Below are 17,679 nucleotides of genomic sequence, written 5' to 3'. Positions count from 1 at the left end.
ACTGGAAATCCAAAACATCATAAAATAAGTGAAAAATTTAATCTAAGTTTTGTATAGTAATTCTTCAACTACTATTTCCATTGAAATTGCATGTAGTGAAACCTTCAAAAACTAAAATATATTTCTTTTATCCAACCTGTTATCTTTTTTATTTTGCCTCTTAATGATTAAATATTTTCAATGGAAATATTTTGCAACCATCTGGTTGTCAGGCGGCAACAAATTTCAGTTAAAAAAACATTATTATATTCTTTCTGTTCAAAGTTCAGTCAAGCTCCAGAATTAATACACTTCTTCAGTGAAATAATACAGCAAATAATCAATCTGCATTGATTTGGTATTATAACAGTAGCATGGAAAGAGTATTAGTCATTCTACTATTTTTCCTATTTGCCTATTTTCTCATGTCTTCCATTCTCTCATCCTTTTTTTTTTTCTATTAAAAAAATACACTGCCAAAAATCAAACAAAAAATCCAAATACAAGAAAAAAAAAGACCCTAAATATAAAACAAGAAAAGACACAGACACAGGAAAGACCATCTATTATTTTAATTTTTTTCCTCTATGTCATAAATCACTCCCTTTTAAATCCTTGTATTTATATATTATTTTTCAGAGAAATGACCTGTATTAATGCATGTGAAACATTTAATAATGACAAACAAATAATTAATTAATTTGTAGCATTTAATGAGTTATTGGGAAAAGGTAACTCACCAGATCATCAATTTTTGCATCTGTATTTAGTTGATTATGTGTGACTGCATACATATTCTTCCATTGCATGGAGTAGAGGCCTGGTTGAATGTTTGTCTGCAGACTTTTTTAGACTGGCAAGAAAACACACTTTAATACTCGATTGGTTTGATGTTTGCTCAGCTCTTGGTTCCACTCTCTGAATTGATAAAGTCTCCAACAACCATAATGGGAACTTAGGGACCTCCCTCCTGTATATCCACCTAAAGTGGAAATCTGAAGTTAGACAAGATGAATCCCACCCACAAGAAATTAAAAAGATGTTCTTTTATGTTGGCTAAATATTTTCAGTAATAACTCTCATGTGCTGAAAGTTAATTTTACTGGTAATGTTATTTAAATAATATTTCCTTTCCTAGTGGAATAATAATCTAGGAACATTCATTTACATTACTTCAAATATTAAGCTTCAATTTCATATACTGTATTGAGGCTACTACCTGAGTACTATAGCATTTTATCAGTTTTTTCACTGAGCCCTAGTTCGGCTGGAGAATTATCGCCTGAGACTGCTCTTCTAAAAGCTCCTCCTGCACATGGCAGAGTTTTTCTTGTGTCCAGCCAATCCCTTCTTCCAGATTTTCTGTAATTTGCATGTTTTTTAAGCTTAAAACCAGTTTAGATTACATGGTATAATTTAGATGGAAAAGCTTTCATTCCTGCAAAATATTTCTTTTTCTAAAAGTATCCCATTTAAACCGTTTTATTATATTGTTCCACTTATCTCAATGCTTTCTTTCCTGTGTATTAATTACAGGGATGAAAAGTATAAGCACTCAAAGTACACTATTTTTACACAGCTGTGTTGAGTCAGAAGTAGAAATAAATAAACAAACAAAAAAGACATATCTCTATATAAATACATATGCAGAGAAGGAGAGGCAGAGAAAACTAGTTTTCTTGAGGTTTATATGGCTTTACAATAAAAAATGAATTTAATTCAAATCTCCAGAGTGGACAAGAAAATTACAGTTGAGTAAAAGAGAATGCAAATATTGTCAGACTGTGTGCATTTCCCCCCCCTTTAATAAAAACCAAGTAGCCTGTTCTCTTTTTCATAGAAAGAAAAATGAAAAAAAGGCACTGTCTTTTTCCCATGGACTCTCAGTTCCTACAGAGAGTTTCTGTAGAATAGATGGCTCCTGTGAATTCCATGCTCATTTGCTGTTATAAATTGGTCTTTTTCATGTTCCTTTATTCAAATGGTATTGTTCTTTTCATCTTTGCTGATACCTAAGACAAGACACTTCACTATCTTGTGCTCCAAAGTCCTAATCTATAAAAATCAGTTTTATTCCCCAGTAAACACATAAATACACATGCATCTGTACAAAATCCTAGTATTCTTTAAAAAAATTGACTTAAATTACACATCCTTAGCAAAACATAACATTTCTGAATGTAAATTGCTAGATAAGAGTTAGATGTTATCACCACAGCTATTGTTCATGCATTCTTTAAAATGTGTAACTTTTTTTTTCATCCGAGAATATCATTAGGTATTAAATAATGCAACTATTTTTCTTACTCCAAATTGAAGGCTTCCCCCACCCCTGGTGGATCAAGACTGCTACATCGCTTTGACCAAGAGACCTCAAAATTTCAACAATCAGGTCTCATTTCTGGATCCACAGGTGGTGATTTTAAAGCTTGCTACTCTTATACTTTCTTTCACTTTTTCTCCTTTTCTCTTATGCATTTTCTCAAGTTAATTTTATGCTTTTTATTATTGATTGTCTAACTAAAATGGCTACGTTTTAAAGTTTGCCAAGTACTTTATTTTACCTTAACTGTTCTAAAGTTTGGAAGAAAAGTTTGATACTGAACCATCTGAGAATTTTGTCATTTTTCCTGTGCACCACTCAGAGCAAATCAAGCAACCTTCCCCTCAACCCACCAAGCAAAGTGGGCCACAACAGCTGCAGACAAAAAACCAACTAAACAAGCAAACAAACATCTCACCAAACCAAAACCAAATCAACCAAGCCACTCAGATGGATTCCATTCATTTTTGATGGGAATCCAGTGGAGTACTATTAACAGCAGTCAGCACTACAATCTGCAAGAGAACACTCAAGTCTGGTGAAAAATCTATAATGAAAAGAATGCATTCAGTGCTGTCAGGTCCGATGATAAAAGTTTCTACTTCAAAACATTTAAGTGTTTTTTTGCAGGCCTGAAGTTCTTTTAGCCTTAAGGGCTCTCATGTAATCTTTAGGGCTACCATACTTAAAAAGAGAATGTATATTGCCATTATGAATTCTGACAACTGAAATATCCATCTGAAAGGGAATTCCAAATTAATGTAAATCAATTAACTTAAAATCAAAGGTAAAATCAAACAGAACTATGGCATTGTCTCAACCCTCCTCTTGGTTCTAGAAGAAAGTGCTGGCTGTTGTGGATTGTATTGAAGACAGTAATACATGATAAATTGAAGTCCATTCCTTATAAATCTCTGACTACAATTTTGAAAAAAAAAAAAAAAAGAAGAAAAATAAGAAGATTATTTCCTAGCTTTAAAAATTTATTTTGAATTTTTGCATGATATTGATGATGTTTATCCTTGAAGGGCTAATATACAATTCTGAAAATGGTAGGCAAGGCAGTATTTTGTTTTTGTCAAGGTTAAATTTTCTTCATTAGAATTTGTTATTTTCCATTTCATTTGATGTCTATGAGCAAAAAATCCTTTGCACATTCACCAGTTTCAGCAAGCTGATTTCATAAAAAAGCCCCACTTCTGGTAGCTTCATTGATTGCCAGGGTGCCATTAGAGTTGTCTATCATTCTTCCACCTACCACAAAATTTTCCATTATTAGACATGGTTTTGAGTTTCCTAGAGCTTTGCCCAGCTTCATCTGTTTGGATTGAAATTTGTCTTGCTCGGTTTTTGCTCAAGGCCAAATTATCTTGAAACAGGTAAATGAAAATAATATCTATATTTCTAAGGAAGGTATTAACAAATAAGTATGTGAGAGAATGTGCATGGAGAGAGAGTGATCTATCACCTAAGTTCTACATCCATTCTGCTGAAAAGTTCTTGTGTCTTGGGGAATGTCAGCGCTGTGCTGTGGCCCTTACTTATTCTGGGTTTTTTTGCTACCTTGTTGCTTCCCTGCTAGAGAAACCACTTGCCAAATCTTTGACTGGTCTGATTAAGTCAGAAAATACAGCACACCGAGCAAGGAACCCCTTCACAGGTGTTCCCACTGAAAAATATCCATATAAAAGATGTGAATCCAATTTTACTTTTAAGTTGGGTGCCTCTTGAATTCTCTTTGACTTGGAAGATGGCTCTGAAAAAAACATTACTGTGGCAAATTCAAATATTCAGCATTCCCAATACACCAGAATTAATGTTGCCAAGTATAATGTCTGTCCAACCTGTGTAAGCATATTTATATGTTTTTAGATTTATAATTTGGTAATATCCCTTCCTTTAAACATCCAGCTTGTGTGATATCTTTTATCACTTAGCGGACAAATACTTAAACATTTTGATTTCTTATGATTTATCTTTTACCGTATAAAGTACAATATTCAAGTACTGATATGGATGAAAAAATATATTTCACTCTATCTGAGTTTCCAAAACCTACAAATTAACACTCATGTAATTATTTTTAAAAATAATGGACACTGCACAAAATAATTAAGTCCAAAACAAGACCCTGGAACAAAATTCTCATCCGTTCAATGGCAAATTCTGAATCTGCAACCAACAGATAATGTCTCTATACAGCAGCTTACATGACTTAAACTGAGAAACACAGCTCACATTGTGACGCAACAAAAAAGACAACTCAAATAAAGCCACTGATTTTCAACCCAATGGTGTCAGAGTGTTTCATAAATATCAGCATCCATGATATGAGAATACATCTCTATTATCATTTTATGCATAGGCAGCTGAAGTAAAAGGATTTGGGAACATGGGGTTAAGGAAGATAAGGAGTCTCACATTAGGCAAAAATAAATTGTGAAATGCTTTCTATCAGAGCTCTCATTTGGGATATATGAAAACAGAGATTAATTTCTCTTTTATTTTGAACTAACAGTTTGAAATAACATTATTCCATGTTGATCTAAAAGGAATTGCTCTCTAGACTTTCTTGTTTAGCTTTCCTCTTTTCATAAGCAAGTTTAGCAGTTATTGAATCACTCAGAGACAGAAAAACTTGTATGTGCTCAGGAGTTTTTGTCCTACACTGCAATGAGAATGACCTTGGCACAAACTCCCAGTCAGAGACAGGATACAACTGAACATTGTTTTCTCCTGTCTTCTGCTAATTCTTCTTTGTAAAGACCTTTAACTGTTCAAAGCAAACTAACATTGGCTACAGTAGTTTTTAGCGAAGTTCAGTTCTGCTGTCAGACCAGACAGCAGCATCTCACACTGGACATTCAGAAAATTTACAGGTAGTATCTTCATTATGTCTGAAGGAAAGGACAGGAAAGTGTCTAAGTCTCCAGTTGTCTTCATCGCTCAATGACATTTCTTTTCCTACAGTTTTCTTCTTCATCAGCTTTAAAACTTCCTATTTAAAAAAGCAAAACAAAACAAAACAAAACCAAACAAAAAACCAAAAAAAAAGGAGGAAAGATTCAACATGCTTCAATGTATGTCCTTGATCACTGCTTTTCCTGTGCTTCCTTCCTAAGCAAGCATCATGGTAAATGAAAGAATTTTGACATAAAAATCAGGTATTTTTAGAATTTGAAAATAAAAAGCTGCTCATTTGAAGTTGCAAAAGTCAGGGTTTTTTTTAATCTATCAATTATGAAGAATGGAAAGAATTAACTTTGAAAGAAAACTGTGTTTACCTTCAAAACTGTAAGATTCTGAAAATGTTTGTCCAGCTAAAAAAAAAGGCAAAATAAAATGTTTAAACCACAGGTTTAAAAACTTTGCAGTATTTTTAAGTCATAAGTCATAACCTATTTTTCTTAGTATGCTACATCTTTTAAATATATGTTTCATTTCTTAGTCATCTGGCCCTGTCCCATGTTGGAATTGCTCCCTGCTGTTAATTAGAGGTGACCATGATTTGATTAATCTCAAACATGTGTTATATATGCACACTATGGAAAACTGTGTTCTGTATTTTCTACTTTAAAAATTTTTGAGTGTAATGGAAACAAGCCAAACATTTTTTAAGGACCTAATCTTATCTTAATGAACAATATGGATATGATCAAAATAAGACATTCTAATCCATTTAAAGTGTTAAAAGTTCACAGAAATATGCACTAATCATGTACAGTATTTATCAATGTAATACAAACAAGGTTTCGAATGCATACCACCTGAGCATCATTGCTATCTGTAAATCTGACGTTCTCCCCATTTAGAAAAAGGTTTGTCACAGTTTGACAACGTGCTTTACCTGACCTCACGTTGTTGGTATGTTACCCATGTAGACATTTTTTGAAGACATTAGCCATATTTTTTTATACCTAAAGAGATAGCAGTCAAGGATGGCTATAACATTTCCTTATGATTTTACACAGCTATTGGTATTGAGAGGTCTTTAATGACTTGAGTACAAAGGCAAGACTTTTTTTTTTTTTTTAGGACAGAATTATTCATATTTTAAATTTTGTGGTTAGATTTTTACAGTTATAAAAGAAAAAATCATTATATAAGGAAGGCTAAGCATATAAGTAAATATTCTCTTGGTTTATAAAGCATCTGTAAAGACCACTACTAAATACAAAGTTTTGAATACTTTATGTCACATTAATATAAGTGCCTATGCATTTTTGTGCAAATAGAAGTACTGTGAGCATTAACAAAAGTTCATGAAAAGATTTCCTCCAGCTATTCAAAAGAGATTATTTTTTAAAAGTTAAGTTTAACAATTTTAGCTTTTAAAAATTACAATTATTTAATTTGCTAGTTCTATTTTTTTTTATGTAGAACTCCATTGTTATTAATATACAGCCTCCAGTGGTAAGTGAAATATAATTCCAACTAATTTTTCCTACAGCTGTATACAAATCAATAACTGTAAGAATCCCAGAGGAAAAGCATGTGGTATGGCCCTCCAAGTTCCTAATGAATGCAAATAAGCTGACCTTTCTTTGACAACTATGAATATGGTTTTTCACAATTTTACCATTGAAATTGCTGTAATCAGCAATTCATACAGCAAAAATTGAGCCAATAGTGCTTGTAAATAATTATGTGTTACAAGAAGGTGCATGGTACAGTTACCATAGCGAACAAATTCATGATTTTGGGAATCAGTTACTCTAAAGTATTTTGTCAAAAAAGATCTTCTAAGAGAACACAAATGCTCACTTGGCTTTTTTTCTTTTTTAATATATTTTCTATATCCTTGAAACACTCTAGTTTTAGTGTTCCTTTTTTTATTGTTTAAAATACAAATACTGTCACATCTTGAATTATTAATTTCTAACAATATAATGATTTTTATAGGTAGGATAATGAGCCTGAAAGTAAAGGAAGATTACAGTCAAAAATAAAGAAAAAAGAAGGATTCTTCATTTTAAAGGGGTAATATATCCATGAAAAAGCAATGTTTTTCATACAATGATGTAATAAAACAGTGAATGAAAACAAGATATTTGAAACAATGAGCTACTTTAGTACTTCCACCTCTAGTATTTCTTTCTCACAAATACTCTTTGAATAGTGCTGAAAAAAAATAATGTATAAATAAAAGATATTTTAAAATGAAAATCCCATACAGGTTTAGGAAAATCTGAAATTTGAAGCCCTTGCATTACAGCATTGTAGTTTCCACAGAATAATTAAAATGACTGCATTTCAAATAGATCTGAAGAAATAACACATTAAACATGTTAATTACAGATGCATGTTGATGTTCGAAAAAACCAAAAAGATCAAAAAAAGAGAAACAATTCAATGTTCTGGTTCATCATTCCTATTCAGCAAAAACTTGAAATACATATGGCTGGAAAGTAGCAGCCTCAACTGAACACCATACTAGTTAAGAAGATTAAAATTCCCCTTGTTTGGAAGACAGAGGTTACTGAATTCTTGGAACTAATTTCATTAAAATCATTAGTTGTATTTTTGTGTTTTTCAATAAGTAATTTCTGATTTAATAAGCTTTGAATGCTCAAAGATCATAACAGGATATCAAATAATATTATGCTCATATAATATGTGTAATATTTTAAAAGATCGGTCCTTTCTTGATGACATTTCCTCAGGATCTCTACTCTCACACTCGTAATTCTTTCATGTTCAGAATGAATCCCTGCTACCTCTCACTCAATATTGATCTTCAAGGCATTTCTTCCAATCCTCTCCCCAGTGTGGTCACTGAACAGTATAAAAGTTCAATAGGGAGATCAGCTGCTCATCCACTTTTTGCTAAAGCAATTTGTATTATGGATTTATTTTAGCAGTCTACTGTGGCAGTTGCTGTTTTTACTATTTAAATGCTTTGATTATCTGACCTTGCTTACTTTATCTTTTTAAGTGCTGTGCATGGGCTTTAAAGTTGATCAATAAGTGGGGATTCCTCCACCACATTATGTTGAAATCAATCCTGATTCAGACTATTTGTATTTCACTCTTATGAGTCCATCTGTCTTTCTTAATTTTATATTCTCTTTTCTTAAATAATTTTGTCTGCCACTGCAAATACTTACTGTCAGGTAGATTTCCATTGCAATCAATTCAGCTTTTCTCAGTCATAACTATAGTGTCTGGGAAGACACAAATGTATAGGTTCATATCCTATTCTTGAACAGATAATAGTTTTTTTGGTTTTGTTTTGGTTTTTTTTTTTTTTAATATTTGTGCCATAGATAATGTGAAAGTCAAACACCAATTTTTATTTACTTAATGTCTTACTTTTTCCATTAATAGTTCGAAATTAAAAATCAAACTAAATGGCACAAGCTTAGTAAAACACTTCAGATTTGCAATTTCTCTTAGAGAAAAATATAAAGTAATGGAGTCAAGCAGCCTTCAGCTATGTCATAAAAAACTTTAGAATTCTCTGATTAAAACTGGGAACTATAATTAGACCTGAATTTCTCTAGTGTAAAAAATGCTCTGAGAAACATTTTGTTATATTTTGCATCTAATTTATTTAATAAATATTTAAAACATTTCAAGTTTTTTACTTCTTAAAAGTTTTAAAACTTACCTTGCCTAATTCGTAATGAAAAGGTTACCACAACTGTAAGAAGCCTTAGCATGGATATGTCAAAATAAAAAAGGAGAAAGAAACTAAATAGAAAATCTAGAAATTCAGTTAACATGCTATGCACAGAGTCCTAAGCATTTAGGGGATTATCTACCTAGAACATATAAAACTTACTGAAATACTACTTTGATCTTATTTAATATCTCCACAAAGGTTCAGAAGAGGGAATTCCACTTCCCTGTTCTTTAACTAAATCACACACACAAACACTAATTTGGATTTCTATTAAATTAACCTAAATTAAAATACAGTCAGATGTTTCAGAGATTTCCTGTAATCCTTACATCATAATTCACTACTTTTATAATACAACATCACAACTACAAAACAAAATCATAAGTGAGGCTTAAAAAAGTTTTCAACTTCAATCTTGCAAGCTTGTGAACAGCTTTGCACATGTTTATAGGGTAATTGGTTTCACAAAACTCTGAAACTGTGACTTGCATTCACATATGTTTGAAAGATTGGAGCCTAGGATGCCATTAAAAACTGCCATTAATCTACTATGAATCAGTTTGTTATATAATACATTAATTTTCCATGCCTAGGAAGAAACACACTTCTAATTTTCTAGTTCTTCAACTGATTGAGACTATTTCTATTTATTCCAGGACCAGTGGACACTGAGGTCTTCAGAAAGTTGCTACTTATCCTCTTTCTTAGATATTGTTATTCTTACCTTTAAGTCCTCCACACTTTTCCTGATTCTTTCAAACAAAATGGGAATTATTCAGTCATAAGTTTGACAATGGTAAACAAAGTGAACCTTTTGTGATGGATGGGACAGCTTCTGCCTCAGTTGTAGCTCCATATGGTGCACACCATCATGTCTCTGATGAGAGGGGAAGGACAAAAGGAAACATGACCACGAATATCTTAAGCATTGTTATAATTAGAGGATGTTAATTGCAACACAGCATAGAGAAAGTAGTGGGATGACAGAAATTTAAATCCTATTAGGACCAGTGATGATGGGGTGGTGAATATTTAGCCTACAAGGCATTATTAAACTTATGTCAAAAACATGGTTCACATGAAAGTGCATAAAATGACTAATAATAAACAGCCACTAAATGAATAAAAAGGATGAGGATTTTCATTGGTAATTTTCTAAGTGCATGAAAGAGATATGTCTTAGGAATCTAATGTACAAAGTAACCCATACTAAAAAAAAAACATCAATTATGCAACAGTTCTTTTCACAATGGCACAATGGCATTTTTGTTGTTTTCTGGAAATTAATAGTACCAGAAATGAAAAAAAAAAAAAAAAGTTTTTTGCGATATGTTTGTATAAGACTTCAGTATATCTACAGATTTTTTTTTAAAAAAATTATTAGTAACTGTACTGAAATCCGTCCGGTCCTCTCAGTAACCTTATAGGCAATTTTAGTTAATGCAGGATGTCACTCCTGAAAACAAATCAGATTTTTCTGATAATTCCTTTCAGATTTTCAAGTGAACAGTCTTCCCCTTTTAAAATTTCACTAACTAATAAAAGCATAGATTTCATTATGAGGCTGTTCCGGTTTTCCTTTTAAGCAGTTCTGGAATTTGTGGATGTAAAGAGGAGGGTCACTTTTGCCAGAAACTTATGAATTTAAAAAATAAGAATAAAAATGCAAAGGAGAAATAGAGTTACTAGAAGATGTTACAAATAGGGGGTTTAGAGAGGATGTGCAACTTGTTCAATACTTACTAACATCACTTGTGAAGATTTTTCATTTTATTGTGACAGCAGAGGGGAAATTGAAAAGTATTCACTACACCAAATATTATGCATTTCTGCGGAGCACAGCTAAAAAAAGACAAGTCTGTACTGTTTCTCTCAGGTGGGTAAATGTTAAGAGAGAAGAATCCAAGTTTCATGATGCAGCAGCACAAAGCTGGGAAGTGAAAATTATGTTGCAGCAGAGTCCTGAAAATATGACTGTAAAAGTTAATCAATAAAATGTCTATTCCTGTCTATTCACTAGAGGCCCCAGCTGCATAGCTTCACACAATCGATACTACAAATTATTACGATTTCCAGGTTCCCACTGGACATTCCGAACAAATCTTTCAGGTGTAACAGGCTTATACTGGGGGGAGGCAAGTAGGGTGGAGGGCTGGGGAGTGGGACTGGGGTTGTGTTGCCTCAGGTTTATTTCATTCGGGATAAGTATACAACAAACAAAGCCTGTGACTTCTAAAAACTTTCTGCTTCTTCCCTACGAAATAAGTGTATCTGAAATTAGCAGAAAATGGTTTTGTCCTGTTTAAAAATAAATATTTTTATTCTGATTAGTTAATGAATATAAGGGTTGCTTATTGTTTTTAAATCCTAGTCAACAATTTCCTTTTTTCACCACTTCCACGAAAAATAACTTATAACAAGGACTTCACAACAAGGAAATAAAAGCATACAGAAATGAACCTTTTCCCTCACAGGCCTCACAACAGCTATAGCAGAATCTCAGGACTCAGTGTAGTTTCAAGTGACCAATTTATGCTGCGCTGTATTTTTCTTTGTATAGTCCTGTGCTCTCACCCTGATACAAGCTGCATTTGTCAGATTCACTAAGGAGGAAGGTAAGAAAAGTCCAGGTCTGTATGACTTTGAATAAGTCAGCACCAAAGGGATGCTACTTTATGACACATGCAGTACCCTTCCAAGTGACTAAATATAACCCTTATGACATTCCCTGTCCCAAAATACCCAGGGGACAGAGATCCATTGTTCTTTCTGTTTCCCAAGGAACAGAACAGAGCAGATACTGGCTGGCACAGCATTACTGTTTTCAGGTACATAGTATGTTGTTTTAAAAGGAAATTTCAATATTTAAATGACTGTCATTTATCAGTTTTATCAGATTTACCAGTTCAACTGTACTAAACACATTGTTCTGAATTTGTAGTTTTAATTTTTCACATTTAACAAATAATTTCATTACTGTAATCCTGCAGCAATGCATCAGAGTAGCTTTAAAAAGCAGTGGTATCAAAAATAAAGTCAAAATTTTACATAAGATTAAACAAAAATAGTTTTGATACTCTATAGAGCTAAGTAAAGGTTTCCTTAACCAAAGTTTATTATGCTCATGTGCTGAAGTAACAAACTTCCAAAGTCACTGAACAAGTGTAGAAAATACAAGAGCACAAAGGTCGGTTTGTTAATAAATTTTGCATGTGAAGAGATTCATTCAAGTTTTGTTTGTTCATATAAGGTATAAAAAATCTAATAAAAAGTCCTTCTGAAAAACCTTTTAATGATTATCATTTGGCCTTCTATTTCAACCTTAGTGAAACTAATTTCAGTGAACTTTTGCAAAATTCCTGCTCTCTCAAAAGCTATATTTCATGACACAATCAATCAGCTACAGCTGGGAGTTTCAATTCCACTTCCCCCCTCCTTCCCCCCCATCCCACACTAAGTTACCACAATCAGTAGTCCTAGAAGTTTGTATCCTTTTTATTTACAAAGAACTATTTACAAGATTAGGCATAACATGGCATTTTGTAAACTGAGGAATAGCTTCAAATGGTCAAGAAAACCCACTATGGCAAAATATTCAAGCTGTGTTAGGAAAGTAAATCAGTGATAGTGTTTTCCCTAGAGAAGTACTAGTAATGTCTTTAGAGATGTAACTACAGGTTGAAAACCACCAAGCTATTTTATTTAAAGAAATGAAGACACATTACTGAAGACAGTGTTTCTTCCATGGAGCTTTTCACTGTCTTCAGCATAAATATTAACATAAAACATTTGAGCTGAAGAATGGATGAAGTTCCAGACTAAAAAGTCCTTTACACTAAGCATATAGAATATTTTGCTTTAGATCAGTGATGTTTGTTGCATATGAATTTAGCAAGTCTTCCTCAGAAAGCATTTTCTGAGGTAATATTTTATGCTTGCTACAAATCTGAGATAAAAAATTTAGCTCTAAATGTTCAATCCACCTCCAAATGAACAGACTTTCTTTCTACAGCCAAATTATCTTCTATAAAGTGTTCATTATGCTCTATGATATTACCAAAAGGCTTGAAATTCAGTCTGTATATATAGGGATTGCTTAATGCAACATAACTTTAATAAGAAGAGAAAAAAGCATCAACTAAGTGAGTAATTTTTAGCATAGTCTGAATCTCAAGAACTATAAAAAATGAATCACTTTGTGGCTCAATATAGAATATAGTTTATGTTAAGCTCAATGATAAAATCTAATTTTTGAACATTGTTACTTTTTGATAAAATCCTAAGAGCTAGCCTTCAATCTAATAGATACTAAATTTGGTTTGAATAAAAGTACTTTTTTTCAGTGTAAACTGTTTTAAAGTATACAGTTTGTATTTTTTCCTTTATGTTAACAACTTCATATATCCTTGCTATTGTGACTAAAAGTTCAAACACCAAATTTTCTTTAAATTGGTTGCCTCTTGCTTAGAGGCAGCTTCTCTAACAAAAAAAAAAAAAAAAAGAAAGACAATAAGACCCATATGTAACCTTTGGTCTCTAAAAAGAGGAAGATGAGAATACCATTAACAGATAGGCAATAAACAATTACACATACTATTCTACTTCAACACTACAGAATATTAATTTTAAAAATAAACCAGACTCCTACTAATAGTACTTTTCAACACTTAATTTTTTAAGTGCAGGACATATTTTAAAACATACATTAATTGATCATTTAGATTTAATAGTTTATTTAATAGAGTTACAGAACACATTTATACTGCATCGTACCTGAGAGAAACGATTAATACAGTACATATTTAAAGGATTTACTGCTGGCTTTAATGTCTTTTGTTTCTCAAATACCGAAAAATAAGTAACTCACTTGTAATCACTAATTTCTTCTTCAGAAGTTAGAATATGTTTTCTCAAGGTCTTCAGCTCTCCGTCTGTGATTTTGTACTGTTCTGTTCTTGGCGAACTGTTTCTGCTATTTGCTCACTTAGCTGCTCTTGAGTTGCTTTCAAGCTGGATTCCATTAGAAGAAGTTTTTCATCTTGACTGGCAAGTTCTTTGCCTGTAAGTTAAAAAAAAAAAAAAAAAAAAAAAAGCTTTGCATTTTAAGCTCAAGCAGAGCGATATTTTTGTTTTAAATGCAATGCAGTGCAACCCTCGGTAAGAGCTGGGCAAATACTGTTTTCAGGAGAAGAGCATCATTCTGTTCCCAAATCTTGAGAGGAAAATATGTAAGAAATCTATTAAGAGCTGGCTTAAGTCTCTTTCATTGTATTACAGTAAACTTAAATAAAGAAACTTGTATTCAATATTCTGCAAACATTTAAACTGCTATCAGAGCTTACTGCGTACATGCACATCCAGTATTTCCTTCCTTCTGAAGCAAACACCTATTGCCTTTGTATCTTGCAGCATAAGTCAATCTAGAATTCAAAATCACAGTTTTGAAAATAAAGCAGCTTTTATACCATTTAACAATGTTAACATGTACAATTTAAGCTTGAAGTCTTCAATTTCATTATATTTTTTCATGAATTACTGAGCCCATGCATAGTAAAAACCCGTTCTTTTCCAAGGTCATCCAATAGATGGCAATCTTTCCTTAGACCAAAAGAAACCATAGTCGTGCACTGCCAGCTCTCAGAAAAATAAGTGATTTAAGACAAAGACATTTTTCCTTTGTTCTTTGTTGACCATTTTCCTAAAAGATATATGTACATAGGCTTTGATTTAAATATTTAGCCCTTAGTATGTGCACACATTAGTTTGCGTTAGTGTGCAGGTGTATGTGTTCCTGCACAGACACAAATCCACACACATGTATTTGTTTTTATACTCTTTCATAAATATATGGCTTTAGACATATAGACACATGTAGTGATCCGGTCTAGGACATTGTGGAATAAAACTAAGCTTTAAAAAAAGTGTTTCACAACAAGCATTTTATAGCACACAATTCCTTTATTATGCAGCATTCAATTTTGAAATTAGACACCAGAAAAAATATAAGAAATTAGGAATCTTTTAGTGATAGCAGTTCAATAAGTATAACAAAGGAAACATTTATGTGATCATAGATTAAAAACCCTATTTTTAATGTGCCATAATATAATATTAAAGAGTGAAAATGCGCCAGACTTCAATGAAGTCAGAAAACAGTATTTGCCGGGTTTAGATTGAAAGAATCCCTTAAAGAAAAACATTTGTGCTCTGTTAACATGATTCTGCATTTATTGTCTTTAATGTCTGACAACATTCACCATATGTACAGGATCTAAATTCAGCTATCATATCTCCCTTTATGAATTCAGAATATTCAGAAGATCAATCTCCTCATATAAGAAATTGCTTTGTTCTTTTCTAATTGACAGTAACATAACCTGACTTTTCACAAAACACAGCAACAGTCACCATTTTCATTAATAAAAGTACTGTATATAAACTGTTTAAATTTAATTTTTTTGCCTCAGAAAGGTACACAGCTAATGTTAACAACTAAATGTTTAACAAGCAGTAGATATCACCTAGAGTTCATCCTTGCTGAATATCAAGCAAATATGAATCTTTGTGAACTAATGAGTTAAACAGTTATTAGTGTCAACACGTGTTTAAAAAAATGTACAGCTTAAAAAACAATGCATAACTGACTTTGCTTTCATATCTAAAAAATGAGCAGTACTGGTAAAGTCAAACGTAAGCTGTCATCATTCAATAAGAATTAAAATATATATAAAAATATATTTTTCAGTGCATTTTGGACTCATTTTTGCAATAAATTTTTAATAACTTTAGTGTGGTGGATTGTCTCTCTGGAAATAATATGACTGCTTATTTGGGTAACCTTATTTATCTGTGGGTTCCAAGTATTCAATTGGGGTTTGAAATCAAAAGAAGGGTAAATATTTCACATGTAATACAAACCTCTGCCATTAAAAGTTTTCCAGTTGTTGATCTCTTTAATTGTTTTTCCAGAAGACACTCCTTTATATTAAAAAAAAATCAGGTTTATTTGAATTTTAAAACTTATTAAGTTCCTGTCGATTTTGTGAAATAGCACTCTATGTATTATCCCGAAGCAGATCCTTAACAATGCTTTAGAAGTTCTTAGAAGTAGTTTAGAGCTGTGATCTGTTGTGTGGAGACAGACTAATCTTCCAAAATTTATTTTGTTTATATCTGCTTTGATTTGTAAACAGATCCAACAACGTAATTTTTGTAATTGCATAGCTATTTAAACATACATGAGGTGATTTCATCACTACTTTTAATAAACAGGTTTAACTCACAATGTGTCCTGGTAAAAAGGGGTTAAATTATTTTAGGTTTACCTATGCCTTGGACTTGAGCCTTGGTTGATCCCAAGCCAGAGGCGCTAGCAGCTGCATGCTTTATTTACAATCCCTTTGTCAGACTTACAACTGCCCCAGGCTATAACATAGTGTACCTAATGTTCAAACTGGCAGGTAATCTTATGTCAAACATACTTCTTTGATTTAAAGTGATCAATAGATTCTTGTAAAGAGGTAATTTCTCTGATGTTTCCACCTTGCCTTTCTTACAGGTGATTCACACAAAAGCCTGCTTATATGATGTACGAACAATAACCAGAAAGCTATAATCATGTTTTTTCAGATGTTTCCGGTGCACAACGATTTTGGATCAATACCCTGTGTAATACAATTATCTGCAATGATCTGGTTGTATTGAAAAAGAATTTGCAGCAGACCTCTAGGGGGTTTTATCCAGAAACACGTATCTGGCAATGTTGTGAATAGTGGAAGAGAAAATTAAGGGGTTGACACAGGCTGTCTATTATGTTCCAAATGACTTCATTAATATTTTATTTGGTAAAAGTAGTATATTTCAAGCTCTACTATACTGTGACTTCAAAATATTAATAATGCAATTTCCTTGTTGCATTTGCTTATTTTGAAAACTAGTTCTAGCACACATGTTACTGTGAAAACCAAAAGTATCAACCAAAATTTTTTTAAAGCAGTTTATTGCCCATGATGAAATGATTCCTTGTTTTTCCATCTTGTTTTGCTTTTGTGTAAACTATTCTCCTGAAAAAAATACCGCATGCATCAATGCACTATTGCTAAAGCTGTTAACTTATCTATACAGGGATTAATCATATCAGTTTTAAAAGTCACCTAAAATATTAGGAATTCTATCAAACTTATTAAGTTTAAATTGCATTTTGCATTGCCAATGACTGAACAGGTGTTCTGGCACAGAAATAGATGTCTCACCAAATCAATACAAGGATTACAGGACAGAAATAGAACTACTGAAAAAAATCCAGTTGTGTTTATTTTGTTTTGATGAAGTCACAGTCTGTATCTGTAAATTTACCCTAGAGCCGAACAAGGAATCTTTTATATTCATTTGATTGCAACAATCATATGCCCATATTGAAAATTCTATTCCATTTGACTGTACAAAATTCATATTTCTGTAATATTACTATTTTTGTACATTATTACCTGTCTTTCTGCACTGCTTATGCACACCCTGCAGTTACTGATTTAGCTGCTGAATCTCAGTTCTCAGTATGGTGGTTGCTGTCTCTGTCTGATTCTTTTCTTCCTGTGTGTCCTGGATACTGGCTTTCAGTTTCTTGACCACACTGTCAAGGTGCTCCACCTCAGCCACTTTTGCTTTGATACCTTCCCTTGCCCGCAGGACATCGGCTTCCAACTTTCTCAGAAGGTCATCTCTTTTGCGTATTGCCTGTGAAGACAAAAGGCAT

General features: G+C 32.5%; 1 long non-coding RNA gene across 1 annotated transcript; it reads right to left on the bottom strand.

Moving 5' to 3' along the window:
• Positions 1-462: 462 nt before the first annotated feature.
• On the bottom strand, positions 463-13,980 carry LOC119698337. Its single transcript, XR_005256126.1, has 3 exons — positions 13,795-13,980; positions 9,652-9,804; positions 463-5,622 (listed from the first exon to the last, which is right to left on the bottom strand). It is a non-coding gene; the product is annotated as an uncharacterized LOC119698337 (long non-coding RNA).
• Between the last annotated feature and the right edge of the window lie 3,699 nt (positions 13,981-17,679).

This window comes from Motacilla alba, chromosome 2 (genome assembly GCF_015832195.1).
Source record: "Motacilla alba alba isolate MOTALB_02 chromosome 2, Motacilla_alba_V1.0_pri, whole genome shotgun sequence".
Classification (NCBI taxonomy): Eukaryota; Metazoa; Chordata; class Aves; order Passeriformes; family Motacillidae; genus Motacilla; species Motacilla alba.
This window is presented reverse-complemented; position numbering and strand designations above follow the sequence as displayed.